General features: G+C 47.0%; 1 non-coding gene across 1 annotated transcript; it reads left to right on the plus strand.

The window, feature by feature from the left end:
- Positions 1 to 1,327: 1,327 nt before the first annotated feature.
- On the plus strand, positions 1,328 to 1,400 carry TRNAE-UUC (transfer RNA glutamic acid (anticodon UUC)). The gene has a single exon. It is a non-coding gene; the product is annotated as a tRNA-Glu (tRNA).
- Positions 1,401 to 25,586: the final 24,186 nt, after the last annotated feature.

The following is a 25,586-nucleotide window of genomic DNA, read 5'->3' on the forward strand; positions in this document are numbered from 1 at the left end:
GGGGCACCTGGGTGGCTCAGTCAGTTAAGCATCTGACTTCAGCTCAGGTCATGATCTCACAGTTCGTGAGTTTGAGCCCCACATTGGGCTCTGTGCTGACAGCTCAGAGCCTGGAGCCTGCTTCACAGTCTGTGTCTCCCTCTCTCTCTGCTCCTCCTCCTCTCATGCTCTGTCTCTCCCTCTAAAAAATAAATAAACATTTAAAAAAATTTTAAATAAAAACAAAAAAATGGTTAATGGTATGGTATATGAATTGCACCTGAATAAATTATGTTTTCTTAATTTCAACATACTTATCTAAAAAAATTTCTTTGTTGTTTATCTGAAATACAAACTTCACTGGGCATTTGTATTTTGTTTGCCCACCCTGAGGAAGGAGCTATAATCCACAGCCACTGTTTCTCAAACATATTTTACCAGAGAACCCCTTTCCATGGGCATGTAGGGGATCTGCATTCCAGAGTCCACACTTCCGCAAACACTGGGATAGTGCTGAAGGACTGCGCCTTGGGTCAGACATCAGGGACTCAAAAACTCCTTCTTGTCTTCGGTTTCTTTATTGTGTAAACTGAGCAAAATAATGATGCCCCCTCGGGGCTAACCAAGAGGTTTAAATTAGATAATGTAATAAAAAGTTCAGACCAGGGGCGCGTGGGTGGCTCAGTCAGTTAAGCATCTGACTTTGGCTCAGGTCATGATCTCACGGTTTGTGGGTTCAAGCCCTGCACTGGGCTCTGTGCTTCAGTGGGGGAAGGACAGAGAGAGAGAGAGAGAGAGAGAGAGAGAGAGAAACAGAATCTGAAGCAATCTCCAGACTCTCGACTGTCAGCACAGAGTCGATGCAGGGCTTGAACCCATGAACAGTGAGATCATGACCAAGCTGAAGTCGGACGCCTAACCGACTGAGCCACCCAGGCATCCAAAGCCAGTAACATTTCAATGGGACTTAGAAAATTTTTGCCTTCAACCATGAAAATGAAAAGAGTCAGCCAAATATAATTTCTGGCAAAGAGAGGTACCATTTCAGAGGGAAAGAGGTGTGTACAAAATGAGGGAGCCCCTTTGCAGGCTATTCATAAACTCAGATTCATCTTTCCACCTGGTTATTTTTTGTCATCATTTCAGGGCAGATATTTGGAGGTTGATCCTCAGGGATCTCTGGAGTAGCCCAGAGGCCTCACAAAGGGGCATCGTGAAACCTGGGCCTTCCTTCTGCTACACTCACACACATCCCGGCCAAGTCACCTCAGCCACCATTTTGTAGCTGCAAGGAGTTCATGTGCTATTGGAACCCTGGCCCTGGGGAAAGAGTCAATAGAGCAGGGATGCCTGGCTGGTTCAGTTGGTGGAACATGTGACTTTCAATCTCAGAGTCGTGGGTTCAAGCCCCACATTGGGCATAGGGATTCCCTTTAAGAAGAGATTTTTTATAAAGAGCCAACAGAGCAAAGACAGAAGAGATATTTTAAGACACAAGTAGTGGGGCTCAAAAGGGAGGCTGTGGAACAGGGTATTTCAACCTTATTCAAATCTCACTGTATTAGTTTCCCATAGCTGCTGTAACAAATTTTCACAACCTGGTTAGCTTAAAACAACAAAATTTATTGTCTCACAGTACATTGAGGCGAGAAGTCCAAAATCACAGTGTAGACAAGATCATTTACTCTCTGATGGCTCTAGGGGACATCCTTCCTTGCCCCTTCCTACTTCCTGGCTGTTGCCAACAATGCTGCCCTTCCTTACAATGGCATCAAGCCAATCTCTGCCTCTGCTATCACACACTGTTCTCCCTGTGCACCTTCACATCATTTCCCTGTGTGTGTGTGTGTGTGTGTGTGTGTGTGTCTGTCTGTCTGTCTGTCTGTCTCTGTATCCTACCTCTTCTTAGCACTCATATTGGATTAGGGACCCACCCTACTCCAACATTGCCATCTTCCCTACTTGTATGTATTACAACTGTGTTTCCACATAAGGTCACGTTCTGGGGAGGTTATGAATTCTTGGGGGATAATCTTCAACCCAGTACAGTCACTTTCAGGATAATTATAGCAGACCTAAAGGTACTTACTATGAGTCAGGCACTGCTTAATGTGCTGTATACACACTGACTCACGTAATCCTTGGAATGACTCTAAGAAGTAGGTATTACTATAATCTCCACCCAACAGATGAGGAAATTGGGCTACAGAGAGGTTAAGTAACTTGCTCAAGGTTATACAACTAACAAGGAATAGAGTAAGGATTTGAATCCAGGTGGAAACTTCTAGAATCTATCCTCTCAACATTACACTGGGTTATCTCTCAGAAGGTTTGGATGGTCAACTGCTTAAAACCTACCTCCCACTGGGTGTTATATGAAACCAACTTGACAATAAACTATTAAAAAAATAAATAAAATAAATAAAACCTACCTCCCAGACAAGGAGCCTCATAATAAAAATAGTAGCAACCAAAAGTACAACAAGAAAAGCTAACATGAGAAGTGCTTGGAGGGTAGACAGTAGACCCCATCAATATCTTCGCTTTTACAGACAAGGGAATGGAGACCTGAAGACAGTAATTGCCCATGGTGACACAGATAGCAAGCTCTAGAGCAGATTTCTCAAGGGCATTCATGATTACTATTTTATGTTGGTGACTAAATCCTCCCATCCATCTTGGGAATTGAGAGATATCTTAATGTGCCTCCAGAAATCCCATTTGCAATGGATCTGTTGAGGCTTGAAGACTGGCTTCTGTGGAAACAAACACATCGTCCTGATTTGTAGTATTTATTAACTTCCATGGTATAAAAACTCTCAGCAAGGCCAATTTTAAGCCCCAGGATGGTGTCATCAAGTTCAGATCTGGGAGGAAGTGGGCACAATCAGTTCTTGAGAGACTGTTGACCTGGCTCAGTCACACCACTGCCCAAGGGATCACGGGTAAAAGATCGATGTGGACTTTTGAAAGCAAACAAAGTTCTTGGTCTCCTGGATCAAGACTGAGAAACAAAGATTCCTGTAGCTTTTAGAGGAGCAGGCAGAGTGAATAGAGTCAGAGAGGCAATCTCCTAGGCAGGCATGGGATGTACTTGGTATCCACAGCACTTCTAAGAATTAACAGGTATTGGGGCGCTTGGGTGGCTCAGTTGGTTAAGCGTCCGACTTTGGCTCAGGTCATGATCTAGTGGTTCATGGGTTTGTGTCCCGCGATGGTCTCTGTGCTGACAGCTCAGAGCTTGGAGCCTACTTAGGATTCTGTGTCTCCCTCTCTCTCTGTCCCAACCCCCTCAAAAATAAGTAAACATTTAAAAACTTTTTAATAAAAAGAAGAATTAACAGGTATTATTTGCACTTAATATGTGAGAGATGCTTAATAATTAATCACTACTAAACTATCATTATGAGGTCATTAAAAGAGAACTTTGCATTTACATGAAACCCTCCCATCAACTGTAATGGTTAAGCCTTAGGATATTCCAGTTTTCAAGATAAAATAGAAAAGATTTACCCTCTCTGAACAGTTGAAGAAACTGAGGCAAAGAGAGGAGAAGTGACTTGATCCAAGTTTGTGCATCAGAGCTAGCCTTGAACCTGGTCATCTGAACCAAAGCTGGAATCCACAAATCCAGGGGTTAGTTTGATCCGGGTGAGGGCATGGAGCAAGTCTGCCTTGGGAGGGTGGTGCTGCTCTCTGTGCAGTTAAAGGGGTGGGGGTGGGATGGACAAGACTCCCCAGGGTGGCAGAGGGAGCCAGGTCCCCAGGTGTCCCAGAGGTGAGGTGCTCCCCAGGCACAAGGACTTCAAGGAGAGGTGTCGGTGGATGAGTCTGGCAATGGCTGATCTAAGAAGCTCAGGTCCTAAGAAGGGCTGCCAGCCCAGATCTCACCTAACATGAATCTGAAAATCTAGAAAACCAAAACTTAGGTGGAAGCCTAGAGGGAAATGAATATATATCTGTGTTCTGACCTCTGCCCTTCACTGCCCATGTCACCTGAACATGTCTCCTCACTGTGCGAGCAGAGAACAAAGGTGGAGTGACTACAAATGTCAAAGAATTTAGGAAGCAAAGACCCTTTGGGGGATTATCAGAAGCTTTCTAACCCAATGTGGACCCCCAGTCTTTCATCTCCTCCCTCCCATTCCCCAACGTAGCCATCTTGTTAAGTTGTTTTTATTTTTAATTTTTAAATTATTACAGACATACAGGAAGTGTCAAGAATGGTAGATAGAATCATTCTGTGAACACTTCACCTGGCTTCCCTGAAGGACGACATCTCTATATAACTAGTACAATATGAAAACCGGAAACTTGACGTGGGTATGATACTGTCAACCAGACTACAAACCTTGTTCAGTACTTACCGGTTTTCTTATGCACTCCCACATGTTGCGGGGAGAGGGATGTAGTTCAGTGCAGTTGATCCTTCATCTAGAGTCATATAACCACCCCTAAATAAGATCCAGACTCTTTCATCACCACCAAGAAACTCCCTCATGCCACCCTCTATAGACTCACCCTCTACTCCTGTCCCTGTGTCCTGGCAACCACCAGCCTGTTCTCCATCTCCAGGGTTTTGTCATTTTGTGTATGCTATGTAAATGGAATCATACAGCACGCAATCTTTTAAGATTGGCTTTTTTCACGAAGCAAAATGCACTTAACCATGTTGTTACATGTTGAGTTGAATTGTGTCCCTGTCAAATTCACATGGTGAGGTCCTAACCCTCAGTATTCCAGCATATGACCTTATTTGGAAATAGGGTCAGTGCAGATATTAAGATTAGGTCCTGCTAGAGTAGAGTGGACCCCTCATCCAACATGACTGAAGTCCTTATGAAAAGGAGAAAGTTAGACACAGATAACATGCACAGGGAGAACATCATAGAGGATTGGAGCCAAGCTGTCACAAGCCTCAGAATGGCCAGAAAGTAGGAGACAGGTGGGAACAGATCCTTCGTTACCACCTTCAGAAGGAGAAAGGCCCTATCAACACCTTGATCTCTGACTTCCAGTCTCCAGAACTGTAAGACTGTAGATTTCTGTTGTTTAAGCCATTCAGTCCTATGGTACTTTATTATAGCGACCCTAACAGGACAAATACATTGCATACCTCAAAAGTTTGTTCCTTGTCATTGCTGAGGAATGTTCTGCCATGTGGATGTACGAGAGAGCATTTAACCATTGACCCATTGGAGGACATTTGGATTGTTTCTACTCTCAGGTGATTAGTGAATAAAGCTACTATCAAAGTTCATGGACATGATTTTGTCTAAACAGTTTTTGGTTCTCTGGGATAAATATCCAAGAGTAGAACTTCTGGGTTAAGAGGCAAACATATGTTTACTTGATAAGAAATTGCCAATTGTCCCATATCGTTAATTTTTATGGTGTGGTAGGCTCCCTGCAGCCTCTGATAAGCACTTCTTCCACTTTTAAACGCTGCAATGGACTCCTGGAGGGAAGGCGGAAGAGGAGGAGGTTGGCGTCACAGCTAGAAGGCATGCAAACATACCAGACACATGGCATTCTGCTAAATTGTGCTGCTGACGATGGCGGTGTGGATTACCCAAAAAAGCCAGAGTCAACGTTGGTTAGCAGAGTGAATTCAACAAATCAGGACTGGGATGGAGCCTTGTTCCCTAAATCCTCTCAATCTGAGCCAGACACACGTACACAAAGAATCTCCATGCAACCGAGAATGACTAGGAGGGCTGGGAATTGTGAGACATGCATAATCCAAAACAGCCAATAAACCCCAAATTATAAGCATTGGGCTCTGAAGTGTATGAAGTCCTTCTTAAGTGCTTCTTACTCAGGGTGTTATTGTCCGGAGCATGAGTAGGCAGCTTGGAGACAAGGCTGAGATGAAAATTTAATTCCAGGCAAACCAGAAAGTGAACCTCAAGACTCAAAATCACCTTTTGATGGTTTGGGCTCCTGGAAATGGAATATGACAGTCGGATTAGTCACAAAAACAAGAAGTGTTTTATTGGATTATCTGGATCATCTGTCTGGTTGAACCCATTTACCCAGGGACAGCCCACCTCTCCCACTCCCTTCTTTTGAAGGAACGCGTTCACCACCCACCAGCTTTCTTTGTCAATCCCTCAATTTTTTTCTTCCTCGCCTTTTGAAGGAACAATGCCTGAGGAATTCAGGCTGGGCCTTGATTAAGGGCTATGGGCAAGTCCATGGCCTTCACAGTCTCTTCTCAATGGAGAGCTTTCAAGGCCCAAATGAGGACTGACTTTGCATTTAATCTAATCACAAAACTCCTCTAAATAAAGTAAACCTCCCTTGCTGTGTCCTGAGAGGAGAAATTTTCATTGACTTAAAACACCCAATGAATGTTTTCCCCCTTGACTTGTCTACTCTACATTTTAGCTTGGGCACAGGATGATAGTTAGCTCTCCAGCATTGATGTTCTCTGCCTTTCTAGTGTCCACATGAGAGATGGGGAGCCCAGAGCTAAACCAAACAGGAGTCATCACTGCAACATTAGTCTGTAAAGACACATCTCCAAGATCATAATCTAGAAACAGACAGAATAAAGCCTGCTAGTCGTCTGAAGATCCATTTACGTCTCTGCTTTCTCTGAACGTGGGAGCCAGCTTGACTACATTTCCCAGACTGCCCTTCCTCTAGGTGCGGTCATGTGACTGAGTGCTGACCAATGGCATGTGAGCAGAAATGGTGACTGTGACTTCCATGCCACAGCCTTAAAAGAAAAGAGTGCATGCTCCTCTGTCTTTCTATCTTACTTCATGGAAATTTGACATGACAGAGAGCCGTTTTGGAGCACGCATTCAAGGATAACTCCTCAGGGATGGTGGAGGAACAAGAGATCACGATTCTGAGTCTTTACCTCTCTGGAACCATCTCATCAACCAACTGCTTATTCTCAGGCAATCTCATGAAAGTAAAATTAATGTCCACCTTTCTTGCTTCTTCCAATGTTATTTGTATTCTGCTAATACATGGAAGAAATCCAAGGAAGAGAGCCAGGTGATGTATGAGATGTATGAGGAAGAAGCAGGAGAACAGAGAAGTAAGGGTCTACAACTGGAAAAGCAAGTACTGGCTCACTAGTACTGAAACGCGTACTAGCACTCAACTAGCCTTTGTTGATAGAAAGTTCTCTCCTAGTGGTCATGTCCACCATGCAAATACAACATCCTCTTTCTTACTTCCTGACCTTTGCACATGCTTTCTCTTTTGCCCAGAATTCCCCCTCACCCCCACCGTCTCCAACACCAGAATAAATTCTGCTCGGGGCACCTGGGTGACTTAGTCGGTTAAGCGTCCGACTTTCGCTTGGGTCATGATCTCGCGGTTCGTGGGTTCGAGCCCCGCGTCGGGCTCTGTGCTGACTGCCAGTTCAGAGCCTGGAGCCTGCTTCAGTCTGTGACTCCCTCTCTCTCTGACCCTCCCCTGCTCACGCTGTCTCTCTCTCTCTCTCCTAAAAAAAATAAATAAGACATTTAAAAAAAAAAAAAAAGAATAAATTCTGCTCCTCTTTCAGGTGCTCCAACTGAGAATTTTAGGAGGGCAGGGCCCGCACCTGACTGTTAGCCATTGTATCCCCAAGGCTAGCCCTCAGGCAGCCCACAGGACACCAGAGACCCTGAAAGGGTCACAATGCCAGAAGTGGGCTTTCAAGAGGTGTAGGTCAAACACCCATTACCAGGAGGCTTCAGCTGGAACCAGTCCCCCCTGGGAAACTCGGCCTCCTGAGGAGACCCAGCCAAGTGCCCAAATGCCTCTGTCGCTGGGAGATCCAACTGGGTGAATCCTATCTTCCAGTAGGGTTTGCTGACCACTTACAATCCTACAGCCATGTCCTCTGTCGACTCCCCACTCATTCAGGTGGCGGTAGGTAAGTTGAGGACTTGTTTTTCTCTATTTCTTTCTCACTTTCCACCTTGGGCTTTATGTTTCCAAGGGTCATTCCACAGGTGAGCTCCAAGCACAGCTCTCTGGCCACCCCTCTCCATATCGCCTCTGCCCTACATGGCACGCCTGCCTCAGGATCAGACGGACACCTGCAGTGCTAAATAAAAGCTTCACATTTATCACCAGGCCCTCTTACCTCTGATTTCTTCCTATCTTAATAAGACTCAAGCCATTTCCTCCAAAGCCACACAAATTACTCAAAACAACAATACGGGAGGAACAGCAGCAGCTAAACTGCAAACCTTTGGTGCACACAACATCTCGGGCTCTTGCTTTTTTTGGCCTGGGTGGCTCAGTCGGTTAAGCATCTGACTTCAGCTCAGGTCATGGTCTCACAGTTCGTGAGTTCGAGCTCCGCATTGGGCTCTATGAGGACAGCTCAGAGCCTGGAGCCTGCTTCGGATTCTGTGTCTCCTTTTTTCTCTGCTGCTCCCCTGTTTGCACTCTGTCTCTTTCTCAAAAATAAATAAACATTTAAAAGGAAAAAAGAGACAGCCTGCTTCCCTCCAGCACCAGGTCACTGTGCAGCCCGGGCTCCTCCCAGGAACAAGGTGACCCATCCAGGCTGCCAGGTCCACAGGCCTGCGACCTGCACGTGACCCAACACTCACAGAGACCTGTGCTCGGTGAACGCTCTGCTGTCATGGCCTTGCATTCTTAATGACTTTTAAACAATGGCCCACCTTTCCGTTTCACCCTGGACACTGCGAGCTGGGGAGCTGGGGCTGCCCCTCGGCTTCCCCTGCCTCCCTGCACGCCAGCCTCAGGGCTTCCCAGTACCACAAGGACCTCAGATTCGGAATGTTGGAACTGGAAAGTGTCCTGGGACAGGGTGAGGTAGGACAAAATCCAAGCCGGGTTTGAATCCCACCCTGCAACTTATTAGCCTTAGGCTAATTATCACACACCTCTGAGCCTCAGTTTCCTCATTTGTAAAATACAGGAAGTAATACCTTACCTCATCAAGTGGCTGGGAGCATCAAAGAAAGTAATTTATTAGAACAAGGTGCTTGGAAGAGACCGAGGCTCTAAATATTTGGGGTTGGAAAGCGGCCTTTTGGGGAATTTCAGACAGTCTCTATCGTTTATGATGGGGAAAAAATGAATTTGTCTTTGGAACAGACACTCCCTTTGTTTAAGGAAGGGCCACATCACTGAGCCTGTTAGGTCCTGCTGGTAAGGCCAATTCTTCTCCTCACATACACCGTCTACAAATGTCAGCGGGGGAGTGCGGATGAGTCCCAAGGCTAGAAATTCTTTCTCTGTAAAACTTGGAGCTTCGGTGTCCAAGACTTGAAAAAAAAAATCCCTGTGTATTCTTGGGAGATTAGTTTGGTTGTTTGACCAAAAATGAGCTCACAAGTGATGGAGTGCCAAGATCTACCCCCGCAAGAAGGGAGAGGAAGTCTTGGCCCCAGAGCGGGTTCGAGGCCATGGAGAGGCTATTTTAGCTGCAAAAGCCAGACCCGGTGAATCCGGAAAGGTCTGTGGTGACGGTGATCGGGTCAGACAGCAACGTGACAGGTGGGAATGGGCATTTCCTCCAGCGCTGGGTGGCAGTTCCCACTGTCGGGCTTCCTGGGAGTCGGGCTGAATCCTGGTGAAGAGAGGAGGTGCGTTTCACGCTAGAAGTGACACAATTCTTCCCCTCCCTGCGAGTGGCCTGAATCCCTCAGCAGGAATGTTCTCGGGTCCTCTAGCCTCATGAAGTCCCAGCGGAAGCTACACAAGGCCAACCTCTGTCTTTTTGTTATATTGTGTTGTCCTCAAACGTTCAGTAAAGTTACACCATTTCCATTTTTTAAAAAATCATGATGTACAACTTAAATATATACAAGTTGTATTTGTCAATCCTAACTCAATAAAGCTGGGGGAGGGGCAGTAAATATCATCTCCATTCTCTTCTAGCTACGCTTTGGGGACAGAAGGAAGGAGCTCATATCCATGTTAGGGATGAAGGGATATAAGGGCAAGTGTCAACAGGATGCGAAGAGGTGCCCTTTTGGGCTCAAAAGAAGCAATACTGCAGAACGAGGATGCTGGGAGGGATCGCAACCCACCACCCGGGTAGACATTCCTCAGGGGTCCCAGAAATGCCCGAGGGAACGTCCTTGAAGAATGGCCTTCCTTCATCCTGTGAGCTGGGGGTGGGGATTATCATGTTGTGTCCCCAGAGGACTGAACAGGTACAGGAGTGGAGGTGTGGGGGTCAACTGGTTTCCATATATAAAATGGTTTAATCTGACATCTAATGGCCAATAGCATAACGATTTGGATTCTTTCATAGTTGAGGGAAGTCAGACCTAGAAAGCTGAACCCATTTTTCCAAAGATTCATGATTTCTTTACCAGCTACATCCCCTCACTAGACAGCCCGCTCTGTGCACAGCTCCAGAATGTACAGCCAAGGCACCTTCCTGGGATCATTTCCCCTGATCACGGCTGACGGGACCAGGAGCTGACACCTGAGCCGAGTTAAACCCATCAAACTCTCTTTCCTCGGGATTTAAACAAAGTGATCATTGGTCTCTACTGTGAAGGGGAGCTGTGAGGAGCTGAGTGTCAAGTCTGGAATCACTGCCAAGGTCAGCCAAAGCCATGGGCAAGTGAAGTGAGGCGGAGTAGAAAGCAGGCCCGGCAGGTAAATTCTTCTGTGGGGAGGTGAGTAGAGCAGGTGATCTGAGGAGCTATGGACACAGGGCGCCCGAGGGGCCCGGGAGAGGGGGTGACTCCCCACTTGCCGTGAGGCCAGGCTGAACTTCTTGCAGCTGAGTTCCAAGAGCAGCCCCTGAATACTCCTAATAGGACCCCCGCTTTTTATTTGAACTAAAGTGAAAGTTTGTTTTCCCTGCAACCAGCCATCTCTGGGTCCACGTCACCAGAGAAGACCGAGCCGGGGCTTTTTCTACAACACCGGCTTCCTCCCATGGAGTAGGGCAGGTTTCTTTGGTATTTACTCAATCTGTCGCGGCATTTTATAGTGACAATGTGATTTTTCTTACATCCTCACGAAGTCACGGATGGGACTTGATGCCCAGAAATGGCCCCCGTCTCTATCTGAAGATCTCTAAGGAGGGATGGTCACATGACACCCATCGGCGGACACCCAACCAAGGCAGTGGCTAACGCCAGCTCAGGGAGCAAAGGGGCCTTTGTCTGTGGCTTGGCAGGGCTCCCTGTTCTGGACCAGGCACTCAGGCTTCAGCTCCTGGCATCAGGTGATTCCCAGAAAACGGTGAGACTCCAGTCTGCGGTGGCCAAGTTCCACGAATTATTTCCCTGCTAGGAAACAAATAACGAATAACTTGGCGGGCAGGGACACGGGGCAACGTGCCCCCGTCGTCGGTGAGCAAGCCGGGACCCATTCCGTGCAGGGCAGTCTCCACGGAACAATGCACATAACTTCTCCGCAGGCCCGTGGGTTAACTGCTGTGCATTTGGGACCCTTGATCAAAGAGAAACTTCCTCGAAATAACAAAACAGTAATAATCAGCAACTGAATTTCTGTTAGTACCACACGCCCTTTGCACACGTTTCCTTTTGCCTCCAGGACCCCCACATAAAATAGGCGGTATCTCTGCATTTTGTAGATAACAAGCTGAGCCTCAGAGAGAATGGTTACAGCTTTCCCCACCAGCCGGCCGAGGTCATGGCCGGTCACAGCCCTGGGAGCCTGCTTCCCTCTGCGTCTCCTGAAAGTAACATTTCTTGAGTTCATGAACTTGGCTCTAGATACTTTGTCTCAATTTCTGCATTCCCTCTTCATAAACAGCCCTGTGGGAGACTTAAACTATTATATGGATAAAGAAACTGAAGCAGAGAAAGGCTAAGTCATTTGCCCAAACAGGTGGTAGAGGTGAAATTTGAACTCGACTCCACCCGGTCCCCAAATCAGAGGTTCTGCCCAGTTCCCCTCCTAAGCCCCCTTCTGAGCCCCTCTCTGGGGAGACCGGCTGTGTCTGGCTGCTGAGGTCGGGCAAGATGCTACCTGACACGTTGAGGCATTATCCCCATCCCCCAGCCAGCCTGGGCCTCTCCCCTGCCCCTCCTGGTACCCCACACGGCCTCTCCTCAAACCCCACACCTGCTCTGTTAGGCAGAAAGACGACGTCTCTGACACCCGCCTCCTGAGGCTCAGACAGGTGCTATGTCAGCTCTAAGATCGCACGGCTAGTAATTGGCAGAGCTGGGCCTTGAACGTGGCTTCTCTCCACAGTACCACGCTGCATCTTTAGGAGATTTGCAACAGGAGCCTCTGAAAACCCAAAACGCCCTCGGGTGAAAAGAAATGAGAAGCAAAAAGGTAGAATTTGAGGCCGGATGACAGGCCACGCGGGTGGAAACGCTCCAACGTCCCAAATCCCCTGAGGTCGCTCGGTCAGAGTCAGTGCTCTCGGGTCCTGAGGAAACCAGCCCCGTTTCCAGAAACACCGGGGACTGCGTGGAATCAAGTGCCTTTGTGACCACACAACGGCAGATCTGCGGTGCGCTGGCCAGTTCTCATTGACCGCCCCCTTTGAAATGAAGAGGCGACGTGTGGCCCATGGGCAGTTTTCCTGGACAGACACTGGGAAGTCTGCCTATAGGAGGTTTGCGGGGCAGTGCTCCTCCATCCCCGCTGGGGCGGAGGGAGAGGATGAGCTGTGGTGCCGTCACAACAGAGGCTTCTGCCGGTCCCCGCAGGGAGCTCTGGAGCTGGATGGCCCCCACTGCTGGATCCAGACAGGAGGCTGCGGTTTCCTTCCCGCGCCCCCGCCCCCACCATATCATGGCCCCGTCGTCGCATGCAGGATGCCACAGGGACGGGGCATGCAGTCCGACAAGGCAGCTCCCTTTGGCTGAGGGCCTCCAGCAGCCAACAGTGCCAGCAGCTGAGTGAATAGGCACCCCAGTTCTAAAGAGGGATCCGGGGTGCACCACGACAGCCACTATCATCGTCCTTTCCCAGTGTCCTTTCCCAATGTGCCCGGTGCAAGTTCACGCGGGAGCAATGGCCACAAACACACCTAGCCCCTAGTCCGGCCTGAGCTCCCGCAGCCCTGTCCCACCCACCCCCAAGTTAAAATTGGCAAGAAAGCACCATGAGACATCACCCTCCGAAACAAAGCACAACAAAAAGAGACAACTCCCCAAAACTCTTGCTATTCCAATAGCTAAGCAGAAAGAATGAAAAAGCAGGAGTCTCCCGAATTTGCGATGCCTTTGGCCGGCCTGGCCGCCGTTATGATGGATTACATTGTTGTTCAATTACATAATGGATGGTTGCCTAATTCACCCAACTGTATATAGATTTTTTTAAAAAAATCCATTTCTCCCATAAACAAGAGCATAATTTTAACCAGCAAACCACTCAAAATCTTAACCCCAAGCCACCTTATTTGCATTTTTTCCCGACAGAGCTTACATTTTTTATTTCTTTAATTGGGCAATTTTGAGCACGAAGCCTGGCCACCAGCCGTGCCGGGTGGTAACATCCTTACTCTACAGCCATAGTCACCCCTCTCTCCCCATTTCCAGAATTAAAGGAATGTTTAATGGCCTGCGGCCACTTCCAGACTTAAAAGAATGTTTTAAAAAATTGGGGGCTCCGTCTATTGGGTCCAAAGAGGATACAAATGAGAGTGTGGGTCCTCGGAGCCCCTCCTCGTTTTTTGGCATCGCAAATAGTTGCCACAAATGTTGGGGCTCTTACACTTCCACCATTTCCTCACTAGAGTTCTGAGAGCCTCCCAAAACTCTAAGAACCATGAGAAAAACAAAGGACAAAGGGAAAATTCAAGTGCCTCCCAATTCTCTCCTTCATTTAACTACTCATCTTACAGAAAGGGCCAACCGTGACCCAACACTTCCAGATCCAACCTGGTCCATTTCCACACTGCCTGGGTGATAAATCAACACAGATGCACTCATGAGAACAAAGAAAGAAGGCCGATTTACAAGATACCAGCTCGAAAACCTTCCTAAAGGATTGTCTAGTTGTTTGAATCTTTCTGCACCTCTGCTCTGTGGGCTTGTTTTTGTTTTATGATTATTGCCGTCATTGTTTTTAATCTTGCATGTTCTTGAAGAACCTTCTCCTCCAAGACAAAGTCATTGGGGTTCTTTAATGCCAGGCTCGCTTTGCACTTGCAATCACGGTACCATTCAAGATCAAAGGGGCAAGGCAGGATTAATGGGAAAGAATTGCTGTTTCTTTGTAAGAATTTCTGGATGTTAACCATCTCTGACCGTGTGTCAACTCCTTCCAACTTCATTCATCAGTAAACTCTCTTGAAACCTCATGGATCCCATGGTCTATAATCTTCTTTTGTTTCTGTAATGAGATGAAGGGAAATAAAGTTCCACTGAAATAAGTTCCAATTAATTACGCCTCTGAGTAAATCTTTTGGATCATGATAAGTGGCTCACAGTAAGAAGGGCCAGCTCTCCCGGAATATGTGTGTGCGTGCTCACCTTTTGTTTCTTGTGTCTTTATAGGAAGTAAGGAAAATCAGGCGACATTTCAAAACTCAAAAATTGATTGCAGTTAAATACTTCGGAGGATGATCCATGATTTGGAAGACAAGACGGTTCTGCCTTCAAACCTTCTGGAAACATTCTTTTCCTGGGAGGAACTGGATGCATGTTATTCCCGTTAAATCTAAATCTTGTGAAATTATCTGAAATTCTCTACCTGTGGAGATTTCTGGCAGGGATGTGGGTCGGGGGCAGGGAATGGGAGAGTAAGTTGAAACAGAAATTGTGTTTTTTGAAGTCAAATAAAAGTTTTATTGTAAGGTTGGATTTTTTGCAAGGGGGAAGGTTAACAATTTGTTTTCCAAGCCACTTGATGGCTTTGGATAAAAGTTTACATGAGTTTCTAAGCCGGGATGTTATTGGCCACCAAGTAATGATCTGAGATTTACAGAAGTTTCATATACAAAGATTATAGTAGAAGGTGGTGCTCGGCCAGTTGAGTGGTAATTCTCAATGAAAGGGAGGCCAGAATAAAAAGAAAAGAGAGCTCTGGGGAACACAGTTATTTAAAAGGAGACAGGGAAGAGACCCAGGACAGGTCACTAAGACACAGTAGCCATTCTTTATTGAGCACTTAGTATATTCTAGGTATAGCATTAAGAATTTCTCAAACATAGGGGCGCCTGGGTGGCTCATGTAGGTTAAGCCTTCAACTTTGGCTCAGGTCATGATCTCACTGTTCCTGAGTTCAAGTCCTTTGTTGGGCTCTGTGCTGACAGCTAAGAGCCTGGAGCCTGCTTTGGATTCTGTGTCTCCCTCTCTCTCTGCCTCTCCCCTGCTCACACTTTGTCTCTCTCTCTCTCTCAAAAATAAATTAACATTAAAAATTTTTTTTAAAAAAAGAACTTCTCAAACATTGACTAGACTCATTTTTCAGACAGTAAGACCAAGGCTCAAGGTCAAATGCTAGCAAACAAAGGAGCCAAGATTTAAAACCAGGCTTCACGGCACAAAGCTCTTAACCCCTGGACTGTACCGCAGACTGAGGAGGAGGAAATTCCACAGGAATCTGGAGAAGGAGACAAAGAGGCAGAAGTTTCAGTGATGTGAAAATGGCATTTAGTTTGAAATATGCAGAACAAGAGGTTTGAAGAGCCAAGACTGAATTTGGTAACTAGGAGGTTTTGATGGTTAATCTCATGTGTCAACTTGATTGGGTGATAGGGTGCCCAGATATTTGATCAAACATGATTCTGGATGTTTCAGGGGCGAGGAAGGTGAGATTAACATGTAAATCTGTAGCCGCAACAAGCATGTTGCCCTCCCTAAAATGGGTGAGCCTCCTTCAATCAGCTGAAGGCCTAAATAGAACAAAACAACAATAAAAATGGACCCTCCTCCAAATCGGAGACTGTTTAAAATTTATCTATGCACAGCAAAGGTCCACTCTGAATTGAAAAGTAAAAGGGAACCCACTTACCCCTTCCCAGGTCATTTATTTCTGTATAGACTGCAGATTTTCTAAGAGATCTGTAGACTCTTACGATCCCACGTAACTGAAAGAGACAAGATTTGATAGGAATGTAATCACCACACGTCAAGCACCTTCTGTGAGTCAGGCACTTCGCTGACACATAAAGGTACTAACGGAACAGAGATACAGCCTCTGCCCTCGTGCAGCTCAGGATCTTGTGTGAGAAGGGAAAACGCATATGCAAATGGCTGTCACGCAGGCCAGCCTCACAGCCCCCTTTGCGAGAAATGCCCTGTTACCGGGTCTGCGGGGAGAAAGAGGAATCCAGCGTTGATCAAGTTCCCACTAGGCACCAAGAACCGTATCTCATCTACTCTTCTCGACAATTCCTTGAAGATGGTCTACGCACCATACTTTGAGACAAGAAAACAGAGGCCGAGAGGAAGGGTGACCTTGTCACCCAGTCTTGTCTGCTCTAGGGTTCTCATTCTTTCTATACTCTGGTGTGTCACCGTGTGAGGAAGAGACCACCACCCTCCGTAGATAGATGGTTTATTCTTTAAAAAAGTTTCCATGATCAAAGATTTGAGGTAAGTGATATCAATCTCCTCTAGGAGAGTTATTTAACACATTAGCACATTGAAAGCTCTGAGAAGTCCCGCAGTAAGACACTTGCAAAGAGCTTTCTCCACATGTGCTTCACCACTGAGCCATTTTCTCACGGGCCATCTGCAAATTGTTCTGGAAGCAGGGAGCCTTACGCTCTGTTATAGCACTTCCTTCTGGGCAGAAGAGGTGGAATATGACAGAGAGTAGCTCAGCGGAGGGGAGCTCAGGGAGCCCTGGCGGGGGTGGGAGAGAGAGCAGGTTATCATTATCCTGAGGAGCTGGAACATTCCAGCCAGGCTGCAAAGTGCCCTAAGTGAAGCCCCCTCACCCCCGACGCAAGGGCTGAGGCACGGCATCTCCCTGCGGCTGCGGCAATGCTGAAACACAAGAGGCTATGGAAAGAGCCCAAGTGACAGCCGAGTCAGTGACAAGTTAATTTCCCCAGTGAGGATTTGAGCCCGTGTGGCCCAAACAGGCACACAATTTGCCTAATTTTCCCTCGAGGGACCCATGTTCCCTCCTCAAGAAAGCCGCTAAGGAGTTTGTCACTCTCACTTGTAAACAACCGTGGATAATGTCTTCCCATGATCTCTCTGCAGTGCTGGCCTTTGGATGCTCATTTAACCTAAATTGCTGACAGCTTTGCCGGGTCCCTGGAGGCCTACACCCGCTGAAAGAGGCAGCCCTTCCCCAACCCCTCTGCATCCCAGCTCTCCAAGGGCCTGGGCAGGGGGCAAGCGGAGGGAACCATGGACGTGAGGACTTGCCCCCGAGGAACCCTCCACGGATTCAGGAAAAGGCTCCGAGAAAAAGGGCGCTGGTCAAGCAAAGCTAGGGAAGCCCATCAGCAGGTGTACATCACGCATTTATTCTTATCATTCGCGCACTCGGGAGTCTGCCCTGGGTTTGAATTCCGCCCCTGACCCGTACCAGCTGCCGGACTTCTGACAAGGGACACAGCGGCTCCCAGCCGGGCATCCTTAACCACAAACAGGAATGGAGCAGAGGAAGTGGACCGTCGTGAAGTACCAGGAACACAGCCTGGGAAATAGGAGGTCTCCACCACAGCGCTGCTGCTGCTGCTGTTGACGACTGAGGCACGACCCTGACCTAAAATCTCTGTGGCTGGAGAATGAAACAAACACAGGCCAGAACTTCCCAGAACCTGCAGTGCTAACTGCGATTAGTCTTAAGAAGAAAGACAGACCCAGGGCACCAGCACAGACAAGAGGAAGCTCCCGGAAGACACACAGTCCTGAAACAAGAGCACGATCAAACAGAAGGAAGGAGAAAGGAACAGTATGAGCAAAGGACCAGAGGCCAGCCCAGCAAAGCGTGTGTCAGCTGCGCCAGAGGGGAGGACCCCCAGCCAGACACCAGAGGACTGGGGGAGGGAGGTGAGGAGGGAGCAGGGCGGGGCCATTGCGAGAAGTGTGGAAAAGCTGATGGCATGAGACACAGAGCCCCCAAAGGCTCCTGAGCCCCGACAGGGGATTGGTCCCTGGAAGAGCTGTCCAGGGCCTGAGTATAAATGGCATGAGTGGAGGAGGGGGTACATCTGGGGACAAGAGAGAGCAGTCACAAGTCCAAATAACAGCAGATTTTGCATGAAATTAATGGAAGCTCTTTGGAGAAGAAGCATCAAAAACCGAGCCTCAGCGCTCCTCCCCCTTGACCATTGACCTTGATCCTTCCAGGCAGGGAGGGGAGGGCGCCAGGACCAGGGAAGGAGAGTGGGGAAAAGCTGCCCTGGCCTTATGCGTTATGACTGAACTGGATTCATGCATTATTTGCATAATAAAAAATTAATTGAAAAAAAAATTCCTAAGCAATCCACCTTCCCAGCATTCTAAAGATCCCCCTTAAGGATTCGTTTTTGACTTTTGCACGCAGGTTTCTGCAAATGAGCCAAATGAAACACCGACGTCTTTGGGAGACTTTCCGAGGCCTAGAAGCTGCCTACGCACCTCTCCTCCGTGGCCCGGCCTAACCAGGGAGGCGCCTTTCCGAGTGTTTGGAAATTCGAGTGATCCAACAAGGGGCCAAGGCCAGCGCTCTCCTCGCTCTGTTAGCTCAGGACTTCTCGACTGCTTCTCTGAGGTTCAGCTCTTGCCTCCTCAGAAACCACTTTCCCTTCCAGACATTGCTCTCTCTGTGCCGTGAGAAACCAGCTAAACCAGCAAAGTGGCGAGCTTCCCACTGGAGATGAAGTTTCCTGGTGCGTCTTTGGCGTCTGGTGGAGGCAGGGACGTTCCAAAGCCAGAACCTAGGAAATCAGTCGGAGTCCCATTTTACACCCTTGCCCCTCACCGCCTTGTCAAAGGTCCCTTCTGTCCCCTACCATCATCAGGAGAAAAAAGACAGAAGGCTGTGCTAGTTGGGCAGTGATCAGTGGCATAGAAGGCGCCAAGGGAGAGGAAAATATGCAGCATTAATATTTAATGTCCCTTTTCCATTTTCCCCTAATAAGCTGAGCACTACGGTGGGGAAAGCTGATTTATTTTGTCAGCAGTGGAAATATTTCAAGTGTGATGCATGTCACTGGGTCACACAGAACCCATCACACAAAAACACACTGCAGAAGCATCCAAGGGAAGAATCTTCTGGACTTGATCTTAAAGACTTTAGGCTTCGGGAAGTCTTGCGAACAGCAGAGGACTTCAGGAAGAATGGGTTGTAGAGCAGGCGGTGGGGCAGGCATCAGGGCCACACGTCTGCCCCCCAGTTGGTGTGAGGAACAAGGCAGAAGGAGCTAGGGCTTTGGAGGCAAACCACACAGGCACGCCGGCCTTGTCCCCTGGCCCTTTGTCCATTTTTTTGGCACCAATGGCTTCCTATCACAAGCACCTGCAGCTTTCTGTCTGAGGGTTTCTCCAGCCACCGGAACTCATACTGCCCAATTACAGGGCAGGCTGGAAGAGCCAGGGAGCTAACATTTTGGAGAGAGCCCCAGACTGGTATCAGATGGGAGTTGGTGGATGAAGGTAGAGAGCTTCTTCGCCTCTCCGAGTTGGGCTTGACACCGATGCTCAGTGGCCCCCAGTCAGACCAAGCCCAGTTGCCTGTAGCACAAACCTGCCCATTAGTGCGCCTGGTGCTAGTGCCTTCCCCTCCCCCTCACACCTCCTCTCTCTACCCAGGTCTTTCTGGAAGGACCACCCATATAAGCATGCACTCAGTTGTCTTGGGGTCTGCTGGGCAATCGGCTTCACTCTTGATTTTTCCTGTGCTGGTGGTTTTGAGAGCCAAATGAATAACCCATATAATGGCACCAGCATGGTGGGAAGTCAATAAATAACAACTCACTCGTGTCCAATGAGAATGTGAGATTTTTGTAAGCCAGGCACCAAACACTGGCTTTATTTTTATTTTTTATTTTTACTTAAATTCTAGTTAGTTAACATACAGTGCAGTGTTGGTTTCAGGAGTAGAATTCAGTGATTCATCACTTCCATACAACACCCAGTGCTCATCACAGGCGCCCTTCCAAATGCCCATCATCCACCCACCTCCCCTCCAGCAACCCTTAGCTGGAGTCTCTTGTAGTTTGTTTCCCTCCTCTTCCCTCCCCACCATTTGCTCATCTGTTTCGTTTCTTAAATTTCACATATGAGTGAAATCATATGGTATTTTTCTTTCTCTGACTTAGTTTACTTAGTATAATACACTCTAGCTCCAACCATCCTAATGCAAATGTCAAGATTTCATTTCTTTTTGATGGCTAATATTCCATTGTGTATATATATATATATATGCCACATCTTCATTATCCATCCATCAGTCAGTAGACATTTGGGCTCTCTCCATAATTTGGCTATTGTTGATAATGCTGCTATAAATATTGGGGTGCAATCTGTATTTTTGTATCCTTTGTAAACCCTGATTTTAGATATAAAATAAGTGCTTCCTTCCTCCTGATGGGAATATTAACTTACTAGAACTGTGGTAGCATCCTTCATATTTTCCACACCATGTGCACGTAGTACATTAATGAGAAGCAATAGAATGAGAGGAGATGCTAAGAAGATGATGGTAGAGAGAACATTTGCTTCTAGGTTGAGTAATGGGCTGAATTGTAGCCCCCCAGAAGGATGTGCCCAACTCAGCCCCCCATATCAGTGATTGTGATCTTCTTTGGGAAAAGCGTCTTCGAAGATATAGTTAAGTTAAAGACGTCAGGATGAGATGATCCTGGGTTAACTGGGTGGACCCAAAATCTGATGACAAGTATCCTTACAAAACAGGGAGAAAATACAAAGAAGAGAAACACAGAGGAAGAGACCAGGCCATGCGAGGATGGAAGGAGGCAAATTGACCAACGACCATAAGCCAAAGGACTCCTGGAGCCTCCCACAGCTGGAAGAGGCAAGGAAGGCTTCTCCCTTAGAGGCTTCAGAGGAAGCATGGTGGTCTTGGTCTCCAGAGCTGTGAACAAATTTATGTCATTCACAAAATCTGTTACAGCGACTCTAAGAAACGAACACGGAGTGTGAGAGTGGGTCCTGCCTTCACTACTCGACCTTGGCTCTGGGTCTCAATTTCCTCATTGCTGAAGCAGGAGTTTTGGAATAGATGGTCTCCAAGATGCTTTCCTGTGCTAACACGGAGGAGCCTTTGGCTGGAGGATGGAGGGGCAGGTGGAAGAATACAGTAGTAGGGATTTTTGGTTTTAAACTATAGAAACTTAGTGTCTATAGATGTGCTTGATTTCACAGGCTGGCTTGGGCAGAAGCTTGGAAGACTGCCAGAATTTGCTTGTTGGTCAGGATGGGCTAACCACTGTAACAAACAACTCAGGAGCACGGTGGCTTAGTACATTCAACTTCCTCCCGTGCACCGCAGTAGGCATGCAGGGATCCAGACTCCCGCCATCTTGTGGCTCCGCCCTCCTCTAAGCCTCACAGTGCTCTCCAGCTGGCATGTGGTGGGAGAGGCATTTGGAGGTTGATGTACGAGAGCTTTTTTTGTTTGTTTTGTGTTGTTTATTGAGTATAGTAAGTTGAATACTGTATCCCTCCTCCCCCAAGGAAAAGAGATGTCCAAGTCCTAACTCCTGGTACCTGTGAATGGGACTGTATTTGGAAATAAGATCTTGCAGATATAATTAAGATTCTTGAAACGAGATTATCTTGGATTTAGGTAATTGATAATCCGTGTCCTTGTATAGAAAAGAGGGAGGCGTAAGACAGACACAAGGGGAGTCATATAAAGATGGAAGCAGAAATTGGAGCGATGCATCTAGAAGCCAGAGATTGCCAAGGATTTCTGGAGCCAGCAGACACCAGAAAAGAAGCATGGAACAGATTCTCTCTCAGAGGCTCCAGAAGGAGCAAACTGCTAACACCCTGGTTTTAGATTTCTGGCCTCCAGAACTGTGGGAAAATTAATTTCTATTGTTTCAGCCACTGATTTGTGGTCATTTGTTGCAACAGGCCCAGAAAACCAATACGTAGGGGAAGGCCAGGAAGCGGTGCGTATCGCTCCTGCCCGCGTCCATTGGCCCGAACCCACTCACATGGCCCCATGTAACGGCAAGCCTGGGAAGCAAAGCCTGGCCGTGTGCCAGGAAAGCACGTGTATTCATGAGCCCTACGGTGTCTGCCAGATTCACAGAACCAACTGCCAAGAAGCTGGACAGCCAGAGCAAGCAAGCCAAAGTCATGCCAAAGAGTGCGCATGGCTAGGGCACTGCTGCAACAGCCATGGACACAGGTGTCCTTTCCAGACACCTCTGTCTTCAACATCAGCTGCACCTCAGAATCACCAGAAGGGGTTGCCTTTAAAAAACCAACTATTGCTCTTATTCCCCAGAGATTCCGATTTAACTGGTCTCAGGTGGGACCCAGACTTCCCTACTGTTTTGTAAAGCCCCCTCGATGATTCAGAAGTGAAGCCAGGATTAAGAATGACTGTCCTGGGGATGCGTGAATGGCTCTGTCAGTTAAGTGTCTGACTTCAGCGTAGGTCATGAGCTCACGGTCTGTGAGTTCGAGCCCCACATCAGGTTCCTCACTGACGGTGCAGAGCCTGCTTGGGATTCTCTCTATCCCCCTCTCTCTCTGCCCCCATCCCGCACACTTCCGTGTGTACTCTCTCACTCTGTCTCTCTCAAAACTTAAAAAAAAAAAGAATGACTGCCCTACACCACCTTAATAGCTGGTGTTTTTCAATACATAATGTTCTTGTAGATTATCTCGTTTGAAACTCCAAACAGCCCTAGGAATGGGCTTCTATCCTTGGCCCCATTTCACAGATGACGAAATGAATTCCTCCTGGAGTTCAAAGGATTCTTTCATTCTACTCAGTTATCCAGAGCACAGCCAGGACGTGAACTCTGGTCTAAATGTTAAGTCTGAACCAGAACTCTTTTTATAACAAGACAGTCAGCTATAAAACTTACCACCCCTTCTTAATGAGGCCCTGAAATGATGGGGAGGCATTAGTGGGCCCCAAATTCAAAACAAAGTGACTGCGTCCCTCTCTTCACATCAAATCTCTGACATCTAAAGAGAGGTTTGTCCAGCCTGACATGACATGTGCCAGCCATTTTACCCATGACGCACCCAGGCACTTTGCCTGGGGCCCACTTTCTTTGCAAGGGCTAACAAAGATATTTGAGATCAGAACTATCATTGGCTCCAAAACATTAAAAAGCCAAGTGCAAACTAAAGACAGGTAAATGCTTAATTGGTATATACAAATGTCATTACTTGTTAAATGTAGAATGCATTTAAATTTTACAACATTTAAATGCAATTTGTAGGTTAGCTTTTCTTGCTTTGCCATGCACAATTAGCTGTGAAACCTGAGAAACCATGACTAATTACCAAACAAATGAGTTACTTGGAGCCCTATCATTTCAAAAGTGAAATCATAAAGAGCCTTTGAAGTTCCTTTAGAGCAAAAATAAATTGTGCTATAATGTGAATGCTTTTAATATTTTTGACAAGATATAAGGTGGGACCATCAAAATTAGAGCGGGCCTGAAGCGACAGAAGACTGAAAATGGTCCCGGTTGCATGTGAGGCCAAGGTGCTCATCTCCTCCATCCCGAAGCACCCTGTCCAAGCCTGCTGGGGACAAGATTGGGATCGTCACGCCCATGGGCTCTGGCTTAGTCTGTCCCAAAACAGCATACCCCAGGGACCACCACAGCCCTTGGTGACACAATGGAAAGATGTGGGAAAAAATAGGACTTCTTTATCGTAATTGATTAATAGAAATCCCCATTGGGCACCGATTTTTTTTTAACATGTCAAGTTCCTAAAGTTCTGTTGTTAAAACAGAACAGCGTTTAGCCTTCTCACTGTCTCCTTACACTTTCCTGAATAGCCTTCCCACAAATCCCTTTGTGTTACTCACTGCCTGTCTCCATCAGACCAAACAGGCCCCTTTCAGAGTAGCCTGGGGACCTCTTTGGTAAGTTTCTCCTTTGTCTATCCTTGGAGAAATACTTTCTTTTTTCTCTTCCTTTTTCCCTCTCACTTCCTCCTCTCTCCCTCCCTCCCTCCCTTCCTCCCTTCCTTCCTTCCTTCATCCTTCTTTCCTTCTCCCTACCCATCGGCACCATTCTCACCCTCTTAGGCTGGATACAGTGATAAGATACTAGGAATACGGAATTTTAATAGGCGTAAGACCTGCCCTTAAGAAACTGAAATCTAGGGGCGCCTGGGTGGCTCAGTCTGTTAAGCGTCTGACTTCAACTCAGGTCATGATCTCGTGGTTCATGGGTTCGAGCCCCGCGTCAGGCTATGTGCTGACTGCCAGCTCAGAGCCTGGAGCCTGCTTCAGATTCTGTGTCTCCCTCTACCTCTGACCCTCCCCTGCTCACGCTGTCTCTCTCTCTCTCTCAGAAATAAATAAAAACATTAAAAATTAAAAAAAAAAGAAAAGAAACTGAAATCTAGTAGAGAGAAGATGAGAAGAACAGATATATCAATAAATAAGAATCAGAATTCAGGGACATGCAGGTATACAACTGGAAGCATAGGTATATAGAAGAAAATATAGAAACAACAGAAAAAAGTTTTAAAAGGCTTCCCTAAGAGAATTTTATGTCAGGGGATATGATGTCATTCTGATTCCATGTTGTCTGAAGCTGATTTGGGGAGAAATTGAGGGGGACTGGGCACAAAATCCTGCTGTGTGAAATAACTCGTGCAAGGTCATTTTGTCAGGTTAGGAGACAAGATTTTGCGATGTTATTCAAAATATTTTTATATAGCCCTTTTAATAAATTCTGCCAAGTGTTAAACCCAAGGAAAGGTTTGCCTTTCCAGGATGAATTGGGATCAGATAATGAGAGTGAGGTAATTCAACAGATTTCCCCCTTATTGCCTTAGCTGCCAGGAAGCTCAGAGATAAATTCCCTACCTATTAGCAGGGATTATCTCATCCTTAGTCTCTGGTGGAAGATGTCATTCATGATAAAAACTGCTGACCTCCAATTCTTAGCAAGGCCCAGCCCACTCGTTTTGTTCATGCCCTGCATAGTGATAAAGCTCCATTCCCTTTTTTAAACAGAAAAAAAAAACAAACCACTTTTGAGAATTTAATGACTGAACTATTAGTTCCATAAAGTCGAGGACTATTTCTGTCTCACGTATCACAGTAATACCATTATGAGAGAACATTTGGCAAAAAGATCGGTGCTCAACAGACACTTCTTGGGTGACTAAGTGATGAATCAGTAAATGAGAGAACCACAAAGACAGACCCATATATCTAAATGTATATGCACCTAATGTTTCTCCTCACTACCAGTCACTTCCTGCTTCTACCACCCAGTGATGCCAGATATGCCTTTCATGTTATACCTCCCTCCTCCTCTGCCAACATGTGCGCTCATCTCATTAAGCTTCGTTCCTGAGCTTCCCATGGTTCCCCTTTGCCTTTGTAGTTGATGTTGTGAAACTCTATTGTTTGTGGATCCACTTGGCACCCCTTCCTTTTTGGTACTGACCCCCCCCCCCCTTAAATCCAAGCATTTTCAGGCAGGGCTCTCAGACTTACAGTTCTGTTCCCCCTGCGATGGAGTGGTCCAGAACTCAGACTGGTCCCTTGGTGGGCTTCTAATCCAAACACGGCTTACTAAAGTCCTCATATAAAGT

The sequence above is a fragment of the Crocuta crocuta genome, unplaced genomic scaffold (genome assembly GCF_008692635.1).
Source record: "Crocuta crocuta isolate KB4526 unplaced genomic scaffold, BGI_CrCroc_1.0 scaffold138, whole genome shotgun sequence".
NCBI lineage: Eukaryota > Metazoa > Chordata > Mammalia > Carnivora > Hyaenidae > Crocuta > Crocuta crocuta.